This window comes from Hylobates moloch, unplaced genomic scaffold (assembly GCF_009828535.3).
Source record: "Hylobates moloch isolate HMO894 unplaced genomic scaffold, HMol_V3 SCAFFOLD_3, whole genome shotgun sequence".
Taxonomy (NCBI): domain Eukaryota; kingdom Metazoa; phylum Chordata; class Mammalia; order Primates; family Hylobatidae; genus Hylobates; species Hylobates moloch.
This window is the reverse complement of record NW_026652278.1, coordinates 65,815,775-65,834,913: the sequence shown is the minus strand read 5'-3', so window position 1 is coordinate 65,834,913 and position 19,139 is coordinate 65,815,775. Positions and strand designations below refer to the sequence as shown.

Genomic DNA, 19,139 nt, shown 5'->3' with positions numbered 1-19,139 from the left:
AATGTTAAACAGCCATTAAAAATATCATATTGGCTGACACGGAAAGACATCTAGGACAGAGCAGGTTGCATAGGAAGTGCAGGCCACAGCCCCACCTTAACTCACGAAAGGGCATCAGGATGAGTCCAAGGGACAGACACCAGGATGCTAGCATGAGTTATCTGCAAGTGATGAGATTATGGACGATTTTTATTTTCTCTTTTTTGCTTATCTGTATTTTCTAATCTTTCTCCTCCAAACTCTGGGTAATATGGTTAAAACCTATTTAAAGAATAAAGGAATAGCTAGGAAAGATGGCTGGGACATCTTTTAAGGGCTGGTGAAGGGATGCGGAAGGAGTGGCTCAGGGGTCCGAGAGCCAGAGCTGCAGAGAAGGGAGGGGGCTGGGAATTCCACATGGACAGAGGGCGACAGACAGGAGGGACGGAGGCTCAGGGAACTTTCTGGGAGCTCAGTGGCCACTGGCCCCACATACTGATGGTCCAGGACTGGGGATCGGGGCAAGCTGCCCTGCCAGCCCCCCACCCCTCGACTCTGCAAAAGCACGAGGACAATAAGCATCCTTAGAGCACGGCAACCTTCCCAGCTGCCCTCAACCAGGCACAAGCTGCTCCACATCAGCAGGGACTGCCTGCTCCCAACCATCCATACTCCCCCCAGCCCTCCCATAAGCAGCAGCATCACCTCAAGAAGTGGAAGGTAGGGTCATGGGGTCAGCATGAAGCTGGGGTCAGGTCAGTCTGAAGGCTGAGCTCACTGTCCTTTCTTCCCCAGGTCCTGAACCAGAGCTCTGGTCCCCAGGTGGGTGCTTCCCAGGCCTCCTCTGGACCATGCACTCAGGCTCCTACCCTAGAGACGCCTCCCATTCAGGGACTCTCAGAGAGAACAACCCCAGACTCATCGGCCCTCCCAGAACCTTCTCAAACAGCCACCCGTCCCTCTCCAGTCTGGAAAGATCCCCCTACCCCCACTCACGCTTGTCACCCTTGAAAACTCCCAGGAGCCTTGTGACAGCTTCGTTAACACACACCTTGTGTTTATAAGAGCCCCATCTCCATGGTGCTCCACACCCTAATTTCTCGCTCTCTTTCTCTCTCTTTTTGGCAAGGGTGGAGGGAATGAGCCTCTATGTTCCCAAACAGAAAAATAGGCAGCTCAGAGAGGGGAGGGAGCTCCGCAGTGGCCCCCTCACTGGCCAGCAGCAGAGTGGAACCTTCTCTCCACCTCACTAGCCCTGGCAGGCCCCAAATGGCCCTCATCAAACTTTCCCAGACCCCTCCCAGCAGCCTGGGCCAAAAAGACATGTGTGGGAACAGCTTGGAGAACAAGGGCTCAGGGCAGCTCTCCCGAGGGAGAGGATGGGCAGGACACAGAAGGGTCTGCAGAAGGCAACAGCTGGCCACAGCTTCAGGCCAAGGCCAGGCATCAGGGCCTGTCCCCACAGGGCTGGGCTCGGCCTGACACCTCCGCCTCTCCTCCCCTGCCTGCCCCCAGCTCCAGTTCCAGCCACCCTCACCTCTCATGGGCTCCAGAGGCAATGACAGGCTACAGCTGGTGCCCTGCAAGGGTGGCCCAGAGACGACACAGATGTTCACAGCTGCAGGCTGCAGGGGTAGAACAGGCAGCTAGGGGTGGGAGAGCAATGTCCTTTGAAAATCAAGCCCATCTCCAAAATATCTAGAGAGGGGTGCAACCCCAGGCTTGTCACACTGTAGCTCTCACCCTGAAATCTCTCTCAACTCTGCCAGAAAGAACCTCACCAGCGTGGGGCCTTCCTCCTGCTGGCCACACACTGAAGGGCCTTGGACCACTTCCTTCCCCTCTCTGGGCCTCAGTGTCCACAGCTACTGTAAAATCATAGTGAGGGGTAGGATGGTCTGAAAGCCCCTTCCAGCTTCAGGGGGATCTGGCGCCTCAGATCAGTGGTCCTAGTGGTCACAGCACTGCGGTCGCCTGCCAGGGACAGGGGTCAGCAAAGTTGGGGGTGCAGGTGGGGTGCCTAGTGCTCAAACCTCTGCTAGGGAAAGACAGGGGGAAGTGGGTTGGGATGAGATGTCCCTGCATAGTTGGTGAATGGTTTATGCCTTTATTTCCTATCTTCTAACTCTCCTTTGGTCACAAGTGAGGGCTGCCCCTGCAGTGACAACGGAGTGTGAGGCAGTGCCCACGGAGCTCACAGCCATTTTCACGTCACATCGCAGTGGGATCTGGAAATGTCATTTACGATACCACTCTTCTAAACAACAGTCATTATCAGACCCACCAGGGACCACGTGAGCCCCTGGTCCCCTGCCTACAGACGCTGGGCTGACGCACCTGGCCAGCTTCCGGCAACTCTGCACCTGGTGCTCTTAAACCACTCCCCACTCCCGCTATGGGTCCTCACGATTCAGGTGAACTCAACAAGCTTGGAGAATCCTAGCGATCCTAGGCAGAAGCCTGACCTTGCCTTGTAAAACTAGCTACAAAGAAGCTGCAATTACATTTGCAAAGTGGGATTTGCAATACTTGGGAAACCTCGAAACAAAAATATCACAATGGCCTGGGTGTCCACCATGCAGGGCACGGGCCTTTCCCTCAAAGACACTCCCCAGTGTAACACCCCCATTGAAGCCCAGCCACTGCAGCCTTGTCACTGATGAGTCTCTTCAAAAGTAAAATGTAACCTTAATTTGCCTAACGGGTTATCTTATTAGTGCAATAATACCTAAGGACAAATATTACCATTTGTTTATTGTTTATTATTTAAACACAATGTGTTTCAGTATTTTGACAGTTCTCTCAGTGAAACATATTTCCTTTGTAACCCCACCTATTTTATGTATTTAAAAGCATTCTGAGAAGGAGTCCATCGGCTTCTGCTTGGGGGTCCTTGGCACAAAAAAAAAGAGGAAACCAGCCGCGCTTGCTTCTTCATGCCTGGAATCCTAGCACTTTGGAAGGCCGAGGCGGATGGATCACTTGAGGTTAGGAGTTCGAGACCAGCCTGGCCAACATGGTGAAACCCCGTCTCTACTAAAAATAAAAAAATTAGCCGGGCATGGTGGCAGACTCCTGGAATCCCAGCTACTCGGGAGGTTGAGGCAGGAGAATCCTTGAACCCAGGAGGCAGAGGTTGCAGTAAGCCGACATCGCGCCACTGCACTTCAGCCTGGGCGACAGAGCAAGACTCCATCTCAAAAAAAAAAAAAAAAGAAAGAAAGAAAAGAAAAGAAACTGACCTATGGAGTCCTTCACAGAGAGGTCACCTCAGTTCCTTAAGATGACTCAAGCTTCAGAAGGTGGGACATTAGCTCCATCTCACCCACTAGCTGCCTGATGCTCCAACATACTCACCCAATCTGCCAGAGTGGTGAGCCTTTTGTCAATGGCAGTATTCAAGCCCAGGGGAAGCTAGAGATGCCCATTCTGGGCCCTGGGGTAGGAACAATAGGCAAGAGGTCCAAGAGCTGATTCCTAAATATCTTGGGAGTAGAAGTCCATTGCTTTGTGTACGGTTCTGGGGGAAATGAACCATCACCATTCCAATCTTGGTTTCCCCACCTCGAGTCCAACACTTACAAACCCCCACCTTCTTTGTCCTTGCCAGGGTGCAGCAGCCACAACCTCCCAGTATGTCAAGCCCAGTGGGCTTGAAAAAGATCACTGGTAGCTTTTCCAAAGTAGAGTCTGGCTTCTCAGACTGCAGCAGAAAGGTGGCTATCTGCCACTGACCCCAGCCACCACGCCAGCCCCGTCCCTTTTTCCTGCCGTCCCCGCCCGCTGGAATCCCAGACCCTCTGGCACAATCCCAAGTCCCACCTTAGAGATGCTGAGACCACAGCAATCTCCACAAATGGCTGTTGCTGCAAGACCCTACCACTGCTGAGGCCTAACCACTCAAGACCCCCTGCCCTGTATCCCCCAAAAAGCAGATTCAGAGCTGGCCACATCCCTGAAGGTCATCTAGCTGTTGTGGTCTGAATGTTTTGCCCCTAAAAACTCATATGTTAAAATCCTAATCCCAGGCTGGGCACAGTGGCTCACACCTATAATCCCGGCACTTCAGGAGGCTGAGGCGGGCAGATCACCTGAAATTAGGAGTTCAAGACCAGCCTGGCCAACATGGCGAAACCCCATCTCTACTAAAAATAAAAAAATTAGCCCAGTGTGGTGGCACACACCTGTAATCCCAGCTACTCAGGAGGCTGAGGTAGGAGAATCGCTTGAATCCGGGAGGCAGAGGTTGCGGTGAGCTGAGATCGCGCCACTGCACTCCAGCCTGGGCAACAAAGCCAGACTGTCTCAAAAAAAAAAAAAAAGAAAGAAAGAAAGAGAAAGAAAAGAAAGGAAGGAAGGAAGGAAGGAAGGAAGGAAGGAAGGAAGGAAGGAAGAAATCTTAATCCCCAAGGTCATGGTATTAGGAGGTGGAGGCTTTGGGGGAGGGGGGTAATTAATTCATGAGGGCAGAACCCTCAGGAATGGGATCAGTGCCCGTATAATAGGGACCCCAGAGAGCTGTCTTGTCACACCATCTGAGGATATGGCAATAAGGCAAGATCAACGAAAAAGTGGGCCCTCGTCAGATACTGAATCAATGCCTTAGTCCTGGACTTCACAGCCTCTAGAACCATGAAACATAAATTTCCGTTGTTTTTAAGCTACCCAGTTCGTGGCATTTTGTCATAGCAGCCTGAATGGACTAAAATATTAGAGGCCAGGCGCAGTGGCTCACACCTGTAATCCCAGAACTTTGGGAGGCTGAGGTGGGCAGACTGCTTGAGCCTAAGAGTTCAAGACCAGCCTGGGCAACATAGCAAGACCCTGTCTCATTTACAAAAAATAAAAAATAAAAAAAAATAGTAAAATGCTCTCTTTCCACAGATGAGACAACTGAGGCACAGAACAGGAGAGTGATATGCCCCCATTCACACAGCAAGTGGCCTCAAGGACAGAATTGGGACTCAGGGCTCCTTTCTCCAGATCCAAGGTTCCCTGGCTGGGCTGCACTGCCTCCAGCCTAAGGCAGATGGGAAGACTGTGTTGTGAACACACAGAGATGTGTCAGTATGGAATTATGCTAGTCAGTCACTGTGTTGGTCGAGAGTGTGTGACTCACGTGCCTGCCAGGGGGCAGGGGTCGGGGACTCACTGGGGGTGAGGTGGGGTTTGAACAGCCACCTGAGAGAGCCAGAGACCCTGAGCGCAGAGAAGGGGACACCAGGAGGGCCAATGGGTGAATCTCTGACTGCAAGGCGTTTGACGTATATTATCTCATTTAATCCTGACCCAAAAAAGAGGTGCCAACTCTTAACAAGTCAATATCAAGTCAATTTTTTTAAAATGTAAAGATGGGCAAAAGATTTGAAGATACATACAGATGCCAAATAAGCACATTAAAAAGATGTTCAGGATCATTTGTCATCAGGGTCATGCACTAGAATGACAACTTTAAAAGACTGACGATACCAAGCTCTGAGGAGGATATGAGTGACTGGAACTCATATACACTGCTGGTGAGCAGTGAGTGCATACAGCCACCTGGAAGACAGTTTTGTAGTTTCTTACAAATGGAGACATACCTTTCTCATATGATCTGGCAATTCTACTATTAGGTACCCATCCAGGAGAAATGCAAATATGTGCAGAAAAAGACTTGTACACAGCAGCATATTCATAACAGCAAACATTGAGCCCAACTCAATGTCCATCAACTGGTGAACAGATGAACGCAATGTGATAGATCCACACCATAAAATACTACACAGCAGCCGGGGGTGGTGGCTCTTGCCTGTAATCCCAGCACTCTGGAGGCCGAGGCGGGAGGATCACCTGAGGTTGGGAGTTCGAGACCAGCCTGACCAACATAGAGAAACTCCATCTCTACTAAAAATATAAAATTAGCCAGGCGTGGTGGTGCATGCCTGTAATCCCAGTTACTCGGGAAGCTGAGGCAGGAGAATCGCTTGAACCCGGGAGGCAGAGGTTGCAGTGAGCCGAGATTGCGCCATTGCACTCCAGCCTGGGCAACAAGAGTGAAACTCCATCTCAAAAAAAAAAAAAAAAAATCAGCAACAAAAAGGAGCAGACTACGGATAGACACAACAATATGGGTGAACCTCAAAACTATCACCAAGAGAAACAAGCCAAGCCCCAGACACTTACACTGTATAACCCTATGAAAACTGCAGGGGCAGAGAGCAGGTCGGTGGAGGAGGGACTCAACTGCACAAGGGCAAGTTTTGGGGGATGGAACTGCTGGAGATACTGAACGTGGTGGCCACACAACAGCATACATTTGCCAATGTTGATCAAACTGAACACTTAGGATGGGCGCGGTGGCTCATGCCTGTAATCCCAGCACTTTGGGAAGCCGAGGCGAGCGGATCACCTGAGGTCAGGAGTTCAAGACCAGCCTGGTCAACATGGTAAAGCCCCGTCTCCACTAAATATACAAAAATTTGCCAGGTGTAGTGGCACGTGCCTGTAGTCCCAGCTACTCAGGAGGCTAAGGCAGGAGGATCACTTGAACCCAGGAGACGGAGGTTGCAGTGAGCTGAGATTCCACCACTGCACTCCAGCCTGGGTGACAGAGCAAGACTCCGTCTCTAAAAAAAAAAAAAAAAAAAACTGAACACGTAAAAAGGGAGAATTTCATTGTATGAACTCTATCTCAATAAATCTGTTAAAAACAAGAGGTGCCCCCATCCTTTGTCCCACAATGTTCTCCTCTCATGACACCTTCCCACTTAGCTCCGTAATTCATCGGCTGTGCAACCTTGGCCCCATAACCTCTCTGGGCCTCTGCTGCCACTTCTGTGAAATGGGAACAACAGTTGCACCTCCCTCATGGGTTAGTTGCAAAGGTTAAATAATATCTTGTGGGTAAAGACCTCAGAAAAGGGCCTGGCCAATAAAGATAAAGTGATACTAGGTGTTTGGGGGACACTGGCCCATTGGCCTCTGAAGCTGGGCTGTGCCTTGTCATCACTGAGCCCTGGAAATGTGGCTGGTCCACACTAGGACATGCTGCAAGTGTAACATACATACCAGATTCTGAAGACTACCTACAAAAAAACAGTAAAATATCTCATTAACAATGTATATCGGGGCCGGACACAGTGGCTCATGTCTATAATAGCACATTGAGAGGTCGAGTCAGGAGGATTGCTTGAGCCCAGGAATTCGAGACCAGCCTGGGCAACATAGAAATGCTGTCACTACCAAAAATAGAAAGAAAAAAAATTTGGCCAGGTGTGGTGGTGCATGCCTGTAGTACCAGCAACTCAGAAGACTGAGACAAGAGGATCACTTGAGCCCAGGAGGTCAAGACTGCAGTGAGCTGTGATCGAACTACTGCACTCCAGCCTGGGCAAGAGTGAGACTCTGTCTCAAAAAATAAAAAACCAAGAACCAAAACATAGTTTATGTTGATTACATCTCAAAATGATAATCTTTTGATATACTGAGTTAAATAATATATGTTATTAAAACTAAGTTCACTCATTCGTCTGTATTTAAAGGCAGCTATTTAAAGTGTCACACAAGGCTGGGAGCGACAGCTCACACCTGTAAGAGGCTGAGGTGGGTGGATCACTTGAGGTCAGGAATTCAAGACCAGCCTGACCAACATGGAAAAACTGTGCCTTTTTTGTAAAAATACAAAAATTAGCCAGGCATGGTGGCGCATGCCTGTAGTCCCAGCTACTCGGGAGGCTGAGGCAGGAGGATCGCTGGAACCCAGAAGGCAGAGGTTGCAATGAGCTGAGATTGCACCACTGCACTCCAGCCTGGGCAACGGAACGAGACTCCATCTCAAAAAAATAAAAATAAAGTGCCGCAAGTGGCTCCTGTGAGATTTCTACTGAGTGGCACTGCTCTGAGTCTTAAGTCCTCTGTGACCCTGAGGACACCTCTTGCTCAGCTCAGGGTACTCAGGGCTGAGCCCAGTGCCTGTTGCAGGTAAGAGTTTAATAAATATCTGTTAGAGGCATGCAAAAGCCCCAGAAAGTTGGTGTTTTCATTCCCGTCGAACAAAAAGAAAAGCGAGGGCTTGCAGGAGTGGCAACTCTTCACCCCCTGATCACTGGCTGGGGACACAGGGCTTAGGCTCTGTGAATCGTGGGCTCTGGGCAGGACACCAGCTGAACCCCACTTCTATCATGCATTAGTCACATTATCTTGGGTTCATGGCTTGATTTCCCCAAACTGTTTCCCCAACTGTAAACTGGGGACCACCGGTACCTCCCCTGCTGGACCGTATAAAGATGAAATCAGTGAATGTGTGCAGAGCAACACCTGGATGGTCCGACACACAGCACAGCGAGGGCTCCAACTCCTCAGCTGCCCTGACCTCATCCCCCCACACCACGGCTGACCCTGCACTGAACTCCCAGCAACTGCCAGCTGCCACAGACGTGAACCTTCAGGACCAGGACTAGAACCAGGGGCGTCGCCCAGGCGCCATCTGTGAATGGCCAGCAGTCCCTGGCTCTCAACCCAGGCAGCCAGCAGGGCAGAGCCAGGCTGGGCTGGGCCACAGCAACCACCCTCCTTAACAACCACGATCATCACATCACTCTCCTCATTCCGCTTTGTCTGGTAAGCCATTCGGGGGCGGTTCCCATCTGCTCTTGGCCTTCCTCAAGAACCAAGAGGCCCCAGTTCTGCTCTGGGCCCTCAGGCAAGTCCTCCACCTCTGGAAGAACAGGTGCCCAGCCTGAGTCAGCCCAGTTCTCTCCAACCCTCTGCCCCCACCAGCTTTGGGCCACTAGCACCTGACTGATCTATCTCCTTCCCTTTCGAATCTGATCCAAGAAGGCAGGGCAGAGTCTCTCCATCACTTTACCTCCCCACCCTGTCTGGTTACTGATGATGGGCCAAGGCTGGTTCTCAACAAGTAGGCACCAAAGACTGGGGGCCATCTACTTCAACAGCAATGATACTTATTCCTGAGTAAGTGAGCTGCAGGGTGGTATTTGTTTTCTTCTGTTTTGCTCATCCATCGCTTCTAAATATCTTACAATGAACATGATTACCCTAAGAACATTTTCTTTTTAAGTTTAGTTATTTGTATAAGTTTCCAAGCTGGGCAAAGGTCACAACTCTTCACCCAGAGAACCCTTACCCCATCCACCCCAAAGCACCCCATGCTCCTCCAGCCCCGTGTCCTTAACCCTGGCCCTCTGCCCAGGTGCACTCTGCCCACTGCAGCGCATGTTCCCCTGACAATAATTCCACTCGTACAGTTTGGTAGGATTTTTGTGTCTTTGCTACAGCCCTCAAGAGAGCCGAGAATTAGGATCCCCACTTTACAGAAGAGGTGACGGCTGAGCAAAGTCAAAGACATGAACCTCCCAGGTGACAGGCTTCATGGAGGCAGAGGCTCCTGGCCCCGACTCCTTCATCTCTTGGGGGTCCCACAGACCTGTCCTTCATGACCTCTGCCCCTCAGCCTCTTTCTCTTTAAAACTAGGAAGAGTACAATCTAAATGTTAAAATAAAGCTGTCTGGGGGCTGGGATCACAGGAACCCTTCACCTGGTAATTATGTGTTTCTCAAGTGTTTTTATATTTTTCTAAACTAGAAAAAAATAGTTTAAAAGTTAAAAACAGAAATTAGAGGACGTGTGGAAATGCAGTCCTTTGCTCTGCAGGCGGGGCTGCCACTGCGGGGGGCAGCCCTGACTTCCAGGCTTCAGCCTGCAATCCCTGGGGAGCCTTTGAAGCAAGCGCCAAGTCCTGGCAGGAAGGAGGCCTCATGGCTGCCACACACTGAGATGACAAGTCAAGGTGGGCATGCAGCAGGAAGTGGGCAAAGGTGGACAGAATGACCGGACGGCCCACAGAGGCACTGTGGCACGTGGAGGCCAGCACCCAGGACCAGCAAGAGTGCGGGAATGCAAATCAGGTCAGCCCACTGAGCAGAGAGAAGCTGTGGAGGGATGGGGAAGTCCCTGCCCGCCCTCGGAGAGCAGGGGGAAGCCTCCCTCTCAGCTCACCTGGCAGGCGGGTTCTCAGGATGACAAAGCCTGCCTCGCAGCCAGCGGCGGTCCCCGGGTCACCAGGTGTGGGCCAGCAGGTTCCTGGAATTCAGGACCTTTTCCAGCACCCCTAGTTGCCTGCCTCCAAGTGGGTCTGCTCTGCCGTTCTGTCTATGGGATCTCAGATTGGGGAGCAAGGAAAGGCTATAATGAGCATTTTGAGGACAACTGGGATAATTTGAGGATGGAGTATATGCTGGATAAATAAGTTAACATCCTCGGATTGTGGCTTAAAGGAGAATGCCCTTGTTCTTAGGAAATACAGGCTGAAGCGTTTGGGGGTAAGGCCTCTTGATGTCTGACGTTCATGATTTAGAGAGAAGTAAATGGAACAAATCTTACCTGGTGTTGGCAGACAGGAGTTTACTTACTGCACTCTTCCTTTTTTTTATTTTTTGAGACGGAGTCTCACTGTGTCACCCAGGCTGGAGGGCAGTGGCGCGATTTTGGCTCACTGCAACCTCCGCCTCCCGGATTCAAGCAATTCCTGCCTCAGCTTCCCAAGTAGCTGGGACTACAGGCATGTGCCACCACTCCTGGCTAATTTTTGTTTTTGTTTTTGTTTTTTGTTTTTTTTGTGTTTTTTTTTTTGCAAAGATGGGGTTTTACCATGTTGGCCAGGCTGGTCTTGAACTCCTAACCTCAAATGATGCACCCACCTCGGCCTCCCAAAGTGGTGAGATTACAGGCATAAGCCACTGCACCCGGCGAACTCTTTCAATTTGTAGGTTTAACATTTTTCCAAATAAAAAAATGGGGGTTAAAAAATTTCAAAAATAAAACTGAAAAAAGTGTTAAGCTGTCTTATGAGAAATGCTCCATGGATTCCTCCTGGTTCCGCCCCCGAGGACCCAGAGGATGCATCCTCACTGGAGGGAGACGGCTTGTGGCCCACAGGCCAAAAGCGGTCAGTCTCAGGAGCAATCTGTATGATCCTCATAGTTTTGTATTTTCCACTCTAATTAGCCACCTGTACTTTGAAATCAATGAATTTCAAATAAAAATCTTGATCTTTGGCTTCTCTTGATGAATTAAAAAATGTGCAACAACAAGGTGCCACTGGAGGAGGTGAGCGGGGGTTGGGCTTGGGCAGGGATCCCTGCAGTCCACCAGGCTGGACTTCCACACTGCACTTGGGCCCTGCCCTGGCCTCTTGTGGGCTAGAAGGGGACAGTGCTCCCAGTCTAACCCTGTCCTGGGGTGGGCCTTCCACTGCTTACCGTGTTCACTTGTGTCCCAGAACCTGCAGAGCTTCTTTACTTTTCCCAAGCCTTTCAGTTCCCGGCATCTTGGCCACTGTCCTATGAATGAGCTTGGCCCTTGCCCTCGGGCCTCAGCAGCCCAGACACAGACCACACTTTCTTGGCATGCTGTGACCACACTAAGGAGAGGTCAGCTGCCTCCCTAATTCTAACCACTGCCACTGAGCCATCTGCTGACACCTCTAAAGCCTTTCTCCCTCGGGCTCAGGCCCTGCTTCCCCCTTCCTGGCCTACAGCATGTGGCTTTCTGGTCCCAAGGCAGGACTGATGTCCCCATTGGGAAATCTCTCTGTGAGAGACTCAAGCCCTGAAGCTCTGGTCCAGCTTTTCAGCCTGGGAACGGCCCAGATTTAATCAAAAAGCTCACAATGCCTTCATCCCCCAGAAGCAGGGACAGCCGGCTGAGCACACAGCTGCCCAGGGCCAAGACTGCATTCCCCACCTCCCTTGCAGCAACCTGGGGCCATGTGACTAACAGGCTAACAGTACTGCTATGGTTTGAATGGCCCCTCCAAAACTCATGTTGGAATTTAATTGCCACTGTAATAGTATTAAGAGGCCTTTAAGAGGTGTGATTAGGCCATGAGGGATCTGTCCTCATGGTGGATTCAATGCCTTTTTTTTTTTTTCTTTTTGAGACGGAGTCTCGCTCTGTCTCCAGGCTGGAGTGCAGTGGCATGATCTCAGCTCACTGCAACCTCCGCCTCCCAGGTTCAAGTGATTCTTCTGCCTCAGCCTCCCAAGTAGCTGGGACTACAGGCACCTGCCACCATGTCCGGCTAATTTTTGTATTTTTAGTAGAGATGGGGTTTCACCATGTTGGCCAGGCTGGTCTTGAACTCCTGACCTCATGATCCATCTGCCTCAGCCTCCGAAAGTGCTGGGATTACAGGCGTGAGCCACCACGCCCCGCCCTTGATGCCTTTTAAAAGGGGGATTTGGGGAGTGAGTTTTATCTGTTTCACATGCTCACCTGCCCTTCTGCCTTCTGCCATAAGAGGACACAGCAAGAAGGCCTGTGCCAGATGCCAAGCAGATGTCAGTGCTGTGCTCTTAGACCTCCCAGCCTCCACAATTGTAAGTCAAATAAATTTCTGTTCATTATAAATTACCCAGTCCATGATATTCTGTGATAGCAGCAGAAAATGGACTAAGACAGGGACATAAGGGTCAGTCTAAGATGCCAAGTTCTGGAATCCTTCCTTACAAGACTGCTTTCCTCCCTGTCTCGATCCTGCTGCCTGGACACAGATGTGATGACTAAAGTTTCACAGCCATCTTGTACCATGAGCCCTTGAAGCCACGGCCTGGGAACGGTGTGGTGGACATCAAGTTCCCCAAGGAAACTATAGGGTAGAGCTACTATACCAGACCTGGTCTGCAAAACTCTGGGCTTAGACAGGATGAAGAAATAAACTTCCAAGTTGTGTAAACCACTGTTATTTGGCTTTTCCTATTACTTGCAGCCAAATCTAATCCTGATTAATGCACTCTGTTATTTTTAGGTTTGACCCTCAGTGATCACATGCCACATGAGAACAGGAGAGATTTTATTTCTTTCTCCTGCTGCAGGAGAATGTCAAGTTTCCCTACCAGTGAAAGCCAGGCTACACTGTAGGCTGGCAGCTCCATGTTTGGGCGAAGTGACTTCAGGATCCTGGGAGCCCAGGATCCAAGTGTGTGGTTCACAGAAGACACAATCCCTGCCCACCAGGGCCTGCAGGACAGCTGAAGATATACACACCAGATGCACGCCATTAGAGCACCATCAACTAACTGCGAGACAGCATGGTGAAGCAGCTTTCCCTGAGTCAGCTGCAGAGATTTCAAAAGTCCCAAGCCGCTAAATGTTTGTTTCACCCTATAGATAAAGAGACCTGGCCTCTACTGCTCCAAAATGGCAGAGAAAGACCATAAGACTCTCTGCATCTGGAGGGCAGAGTCTCTCCTTTTCCCTCTAGGGAGGCTTCTGAGCCAAGGAAGTCCCTGGGAAGCAAGAAGGTGTTACCTGGATGGGAGGGACCCTGCCTTGTTGGTTCTTTCAGGAAGGAGCAGAGGGAGGGGAGTGTAACAATTAAGAAGGAGCTGGTCAACTCAGGGAAAGGCAATGCCTTCTGAAGGAGCCTGAGCTCCTGTCCATATCTGGGTTCCATGCAGCCAGGTGTTGGGGGCAAATGCCTTGGGGAGGGGGACCCAGGGAGAATAGGGTTAAGAGTATCTGGAATGCTCACGTGCTCACTTCCAGGAAGTCGGGCATTTGGACATTTCAAGGTCAGCAGAAACTCAGAGTGTCCTGAGACCTCACCCAGTGCTCTGCCCTGCTGACACTCTCCTGGCTGCCACCAGGGACTAGGCCCAGAGTGACAGTGGGAAAGCACACTTCAGCCCCACTTCCAACCTTCAGCAATCTCACAGGGACCTAAAGCATCATTTCAAGGAGCTGGGGAGAACCATGACCTGGATTCTAGGCATCTGTCTCCATCCCACCCACCCCTGTGGCCTCCAGTCTAAACTCCTTTGCCCAGCACTCAAGTACCCCCTAACGCACCCTCATCTCAACACCACGAATTTGCCCCACACATCCCCAATATTTTAGGCAAATCCAGATCCCAGCTGCCCTGTAGTGTTGAACAGAAAAAAAAGCCCCACTAGAAGTTTTCCCCCAGCCCTGACTTTCCAAGAATTCAACACAGCCCACGCTTATTTCCATCTGGACGAGATAGATGGGTGGTTTTCAAACATTTCAGCGGCTGAATTCTTTGTGCAAAATCAATGTTTCCTGAAAGCCCGTGTGTCAAACAGCCAGGAGCAGAGCTGGTGTACTGGCTACACGCTCAGAAGAAGCTGCAGCACTTCCTGCCCCCAGACCCACCCTGTGCCCTCCTAGAGAGAAGAAGTTCCAGAGCTGCCCCACAGAGCTGCTCAAGGCCCTCAAGGCCCTCCCAGGACCTAAGGCCCTTCCCTGCCCTCACCCTTGTGGGTCCCACAACCAGGTATGCCAGCCCACCCTCACCTCCTTCAGTACATCCATCAACATCCAGTGGAAATGAATGGGCCCCCTGCTCCAAGCCAAGCAGCACTCAGCCTGTGCTCCACCCAGCCTGGCCCTGACCCCGATGGCCTGGTGTTTCCTAAGTACATGCCTCACCTCCCCACTCCGGGTCTGATGTTCCTTCTGTGGGGCAGCCCCACTAACAGGGTTCAGCCCACAATAGTTGTAGATTCCAAATGCCACTTTACCAAGTGCATTTCACATTGGCTATCTCATTGGAACTTCGGGACAACCTTATGAGGAAGGGAGAAGCACAGGGCAACTTCCTATCAAGCAGGTGAAAAAACAGGCCAGAGACTTCTCTACAAGAAAAGACAGAGCCCAGCCTCCATTTCTGCAGTTGGCTCTTCCTGCACTCCACCTGCCACTCCCTCATTCCTCCACTGAAGCCACCCCAGCTTTCCCAAAGGACACGAGGAAGCTTAGAGCAGGGACCGGCAGGGGGCAAAGAACATGTGGGACCCAGGGGGAGAGTACCCCTTCCAGAGCCATGGCCTGTCACATGCCCCTGGCAGCCAGATGCCCACGGTGAGTAACAATGGAGCTAAAAATAGGGCCCGACTCTGGGGGATGGCAGGGGGCCGAGTGGCCAGCTGGAGGAAACATCTGCCTCAGCTCGAGAACAAACACAGAGGAAGCTGCCTTGCTGCAGGGTTCCCCTACTGTGGGTGCAGGGCACATGAAACGTCCAGGTCTGTACCCAAGGCAGGGGCTCAGACCAGCCCCTCACCTGCCCTGGGCCTGGTCCGGCAACTCCCACAGGCCTGCACACACACACACACACGCCATACAGAGTCGAAACCCACCTTGGGCACCCACGTGTGTCTTAAGAGTTGAGAGCCAGAAGTACCTTTGAGAACCAAGTCTGACACTTTGATTTTACAAAGGAGGAAACTGGGGTCCACGGGTGGCCGGAGACCTGCCCACAGTCACAAGAACAGTGGGTGGTGGCGTTGGGACAGGGGTCTCCTGCTCCTCGCTCTCTATGGCACCCCCTGCTCATGCACATCACTGGACACGTCCAGCTGGGGCCAGTGACACTGCTCCCAAGGAGGCAGATTCCACCTTAAGCATATCAGCTGGACTCGGGGTGCAGCACGTGGCAGTCCAGGAGCACACTGGGCTGGCCCAGCCCTTCTCCAACCTGCTGCTCCCCAACTCCCATGCCCTAAACTCCAGCCAGTGCACCTCCTCATAGTCCCCAGAATGGGCACCATCAACAGGCCTTGGCAAATAATCAACATCAATAACAAAAATAATAAGAAAGCTGAGGAGCATCTTACTGGACCAGGGGGTGGGAGCAGGGTGTTCTGCAGTCTGTTTATGGCAGAAATGTTGCCCTTGAAGATCCTTGACATATTCCATAAACAACAAGGCTGGGCCGTCTCTCAAATGGTCTGGCCCAGCCAGTTTTCCTCCAGCGACAGAAAAGATGCTGCTGTTTCTTCCGTGGAGCAGCAGAAGTTTGAGGGCCACACACCAGCCCCCCAATCACTCATTCCACATCTTCCTGACTGGCTCAACCTTCTTGTCTAGCCCACTCCCCACATCAAGAGGCTTCCTTACCCTCCCCTCCGTGCCTTTCCACCACAGGAGTCTCCCTGGGGACCCACCAGGCAGGAGCTGGGGCTGGCCTTCAATGGCATCCTCAGGGCCTGGCCTGTGCTTGGCATAAAGGAGCCACTTGGATGAACAAAACTGGGAAAATGTTTTTAAAACAATAAAAAGCTAGCCTGGGCAAGATGGTGAGACCTCATCTCTACAAACACATACATACACCATACACACACACACACAAAACATACAAATGTAACAATTAGCCAGTGTGGTGGTATGCACCTGTGGTCCCAGCACTTTGGGAGGCCAAGGCTGGCGGATAGCTTGAGGCCAAGAGTTCGAGACCAGCCTGGGCAACATGGCGAAACCCCATCTCTACTAAAAGTACAAAAATTAGCCAGGCATGGTGGTGCACACCTTCAGTCCCAGCTACTTAGGAGGCTAAGGTGGGAGGATCACTTGAGTCCAGGTCAAGGCTGCAGTGAGCTATGATTGCACCACTGCACTCCAGCCTGGGTGACAGAGCAAGACCCTGTCTCTAAATTTTTTTTTTTTTTTTTTTGAGACAGAGTTTCACTCTTGTAGCCCAGGCTGGAGTGCAATGGCGCGATCTCGGCTCACTGCAACCTCCTCCTCCTGTGTTCAAGCGATTCTCCTGTCTCAGCTACACAAGTAGCTGGGATTACAGGCACTCGCCACCATGCCCGGCTAGTTTTTTTTTTTTTCTTCTTTTTTTTTTTAGTAAAGATGGGGTTTCACCATGTTGGCCAGGCTAGTCTTGAACTCCTGATCTCAGGTGATCCATCTACCTCGACCTCCCAAAGTGCTAGGATTACAGGCACGAGCCACTGTGCCTGGCCTAAAAAATTTTCTTTTAATAAAAAGATAATTTTTTAAAGGATCAACTTTACAGGTTTCTGTGTTGTGAGAATAAACCAGACAGCACAGATGGGGTTTTAGTTCAGGTCCCAGAATACAACATACAGTCCATAAGTGGCCACCATGTGTTGACTGCCTGAAAGAAAATGCTGGGTGGGAGGCACTGACCTCCGACCGCCCCCATCCCCAGGTGAGAAACCTAAGGAGGAGGACACATGTAGGCCAGAAGCCAGAGAAGCCCTTTCGGGTCAGAAGGAAGACAGAGTGACTCTGTGGGGGGCTCCTCTCTGACAGGCAGATCCCACCCATGAGAGAGAGTTGCCTGGCTGAGACCCCTGGGTCTCTCGATGAGTCATGCCCTCCCTGCTGCTCAGAGGGGCAAGTGAAATGGGGTACCTATCAAGTCCCCTGGGCCCTTCACTCACTCCTGAGGACCAAACATGTTAGCACCTTGAGCAGGATTTGAAATCACAAACACTGAATTCTTAACCCAATGGCTTCCACCTCCACTCCCCCAGGCTGTGTCATTCAGGTTCATTGGGGGAAAGGATAATAATGGCAGCAGGTAACATGTGCTGGACTCCAATAGGGTGCCAGGCACTGTGCTCAGCCGTGCATCTGTCGTCTAATCCCACAGTTCTGAAAGCAGGCTCCACAGACCCCAGGGCCCAGTGCCTTCCTTCCAGGGGTCCAGAGGTCAACAGGATTCTCACAGCAGCACTAAGACATCACTGCCTTTCACTGGAATGACATTTGGTGGCTCAAAAGCCATGGGGGGTGAAACTGCTAGAGTCTCAGAAGAAACAAGGCAGCAGCCCCAAAATGGGCCAGTCTCACTGTGTTCCCAGAGATATGTACTCGCAGTGACAAAATTCACCAATGTCACATAAGGGTCCATGATGAGGCAGTAAAAATGATTAGTTTCACTGAATCTTAGCCTTTGGGTACATGTCCATTTGACATTCTGTTTGATAAAATGGGAAGTGCACATAAGGCCCAAGAATGACACAGAGCTTGTCAGAGTTGGAGCTGACCCAGCCTCTGGTCCAAAGAAAATATATATATATATATATATATATTTTTTTTTTTTTTTTTTTTAGATTTGAGATGGGGTCTTGCTTTGTCACCCAGGCTGGAGTGCAGTGGCATGATCATGGTTCACCACATCCTCAACCCGGGCTCAAGCCATCCTCCCACCACCTCAGCCTCCCAAATAGCTGGGACTACAGGTGTGCCACCATGCCCGGCTAACTTTTGTATTTTGGGTAGATATGGGGTTCGGCCATGTTGTCCAGGATGGTCTCCAACTCCTGGACTCAAGTGACCCACCCACCTCAGCCTCCCAAAATGCTGGGACTACAGATGTGAGCCACTGCACCTGGCCGGGAACAACATTTTTACTTGACAGAATGACCAACAGACAAACAGTGGGTTTTCAGATATGAATATTTGGCGGTTTCTTTTTTCTTTGAGACAGTTTCTTTTTGTCCAGGCTAGACAATGGACAGACTTGGTCACCGCCTCCTCCTCCGGTTACTTCCGAGTAGCTGAAATTACAGGCATACACCACCACGCCCAGCTAATTTTGTATTTTTTTTTAGTAGAGATGGGGTTTCTCCATGTTGGTCTCAAACAGGCTAGTCTTGAACCCCCGACCTCAGGTGATCGGCCTCCCTCGGCCTCCCAAAGTGCTGGGATTATAGGCGTGAGCCACTGCACCTGGCCATGGCAGATATTTTCACAAAATGAGTAAAGTAAGCCTGTCCCTTCAAAGAAAATAACTGACTGAATTTGTTGCCAATAATAAAGCTGGAGCTTGGGGCTTTCAAGGGAAAATTAGAATTTTGGAAAGCGTGTGTCACCCACTGTGAGTTCAAAAGCTGCTGAAAACAAAGATTTTTCTGATAATAGGTGTGACGATAGTAACAGATGTGACTTTTTAAAAATGTTGACATGAAATGTATCCACATTTGGAAGATCTGTGTAACACACAGGGCCAATATTTTCCCAAAGACAGATGCCTGATATTACAAAATCTCGTAACAGAGCCATTTGCACTGCAACACAGTCCAGTGGATCTTAACGTGACGAGGTACAAAATGTTCATTAACGTGCTTTCAGATTCCACATTTCAACTACCTTTAACAATCAACCACCTGTCAAATTTTTACGTAGGATCAAAGGAAAATATCTAGAGGCTAATAAAACATTTCTCCCTTTTCACAACACATATCTGTGGTGAGGCCGATTTTCTTCACCATACTTCAGTCAAAACAATGTATCACAATAGATTGAATGCAGAGGCAGGCATGAGAATCCAGCTGTCTTCTGTTAAGCCAGACACGAAAGAGGCTTGCAAATCTGTAAG

At 50.6% G+C, this 19,139-nt stretch overlaps 1 protein-coding gene and 1 pseudogene across 2 annotated transcripts in view; one reads left to right on the top strand and one right to left on the bottom strand.

Annotated features, from left to right (window-relative positions):
* Positions 1 to 19,139, bottom strand: part of PALD1 (phosphatase domain containing paladin 1) — an 86,119-nt gene that overhangs the window by 40,843 nt on the left and 26,137 nt on the right. The window contains exon 1 of one of the 2 annotated variants that reach the window (XM_058436323.1): positions 4,164 to 4,208. The exons of the other annotated variant lie outside the window; for it this stretch is intronic. The gene's annotated coding sequence lies outside the window, so the exon portion shown is untranslated. Of the gene's footprint in view, positions 1 to 4,163; positions 4,209 to 19,139 lie in introns of those variants that run through there. 2 annotated transcript variants of the gene reach the window in all.
* LOC131383160 (transcriptional repressor protein YY1-like) overlaps positions 9,808 to 19,139 on the top strand; it is a 28,612-nt pseudogene continuing 19,280 nt past the window's right edge.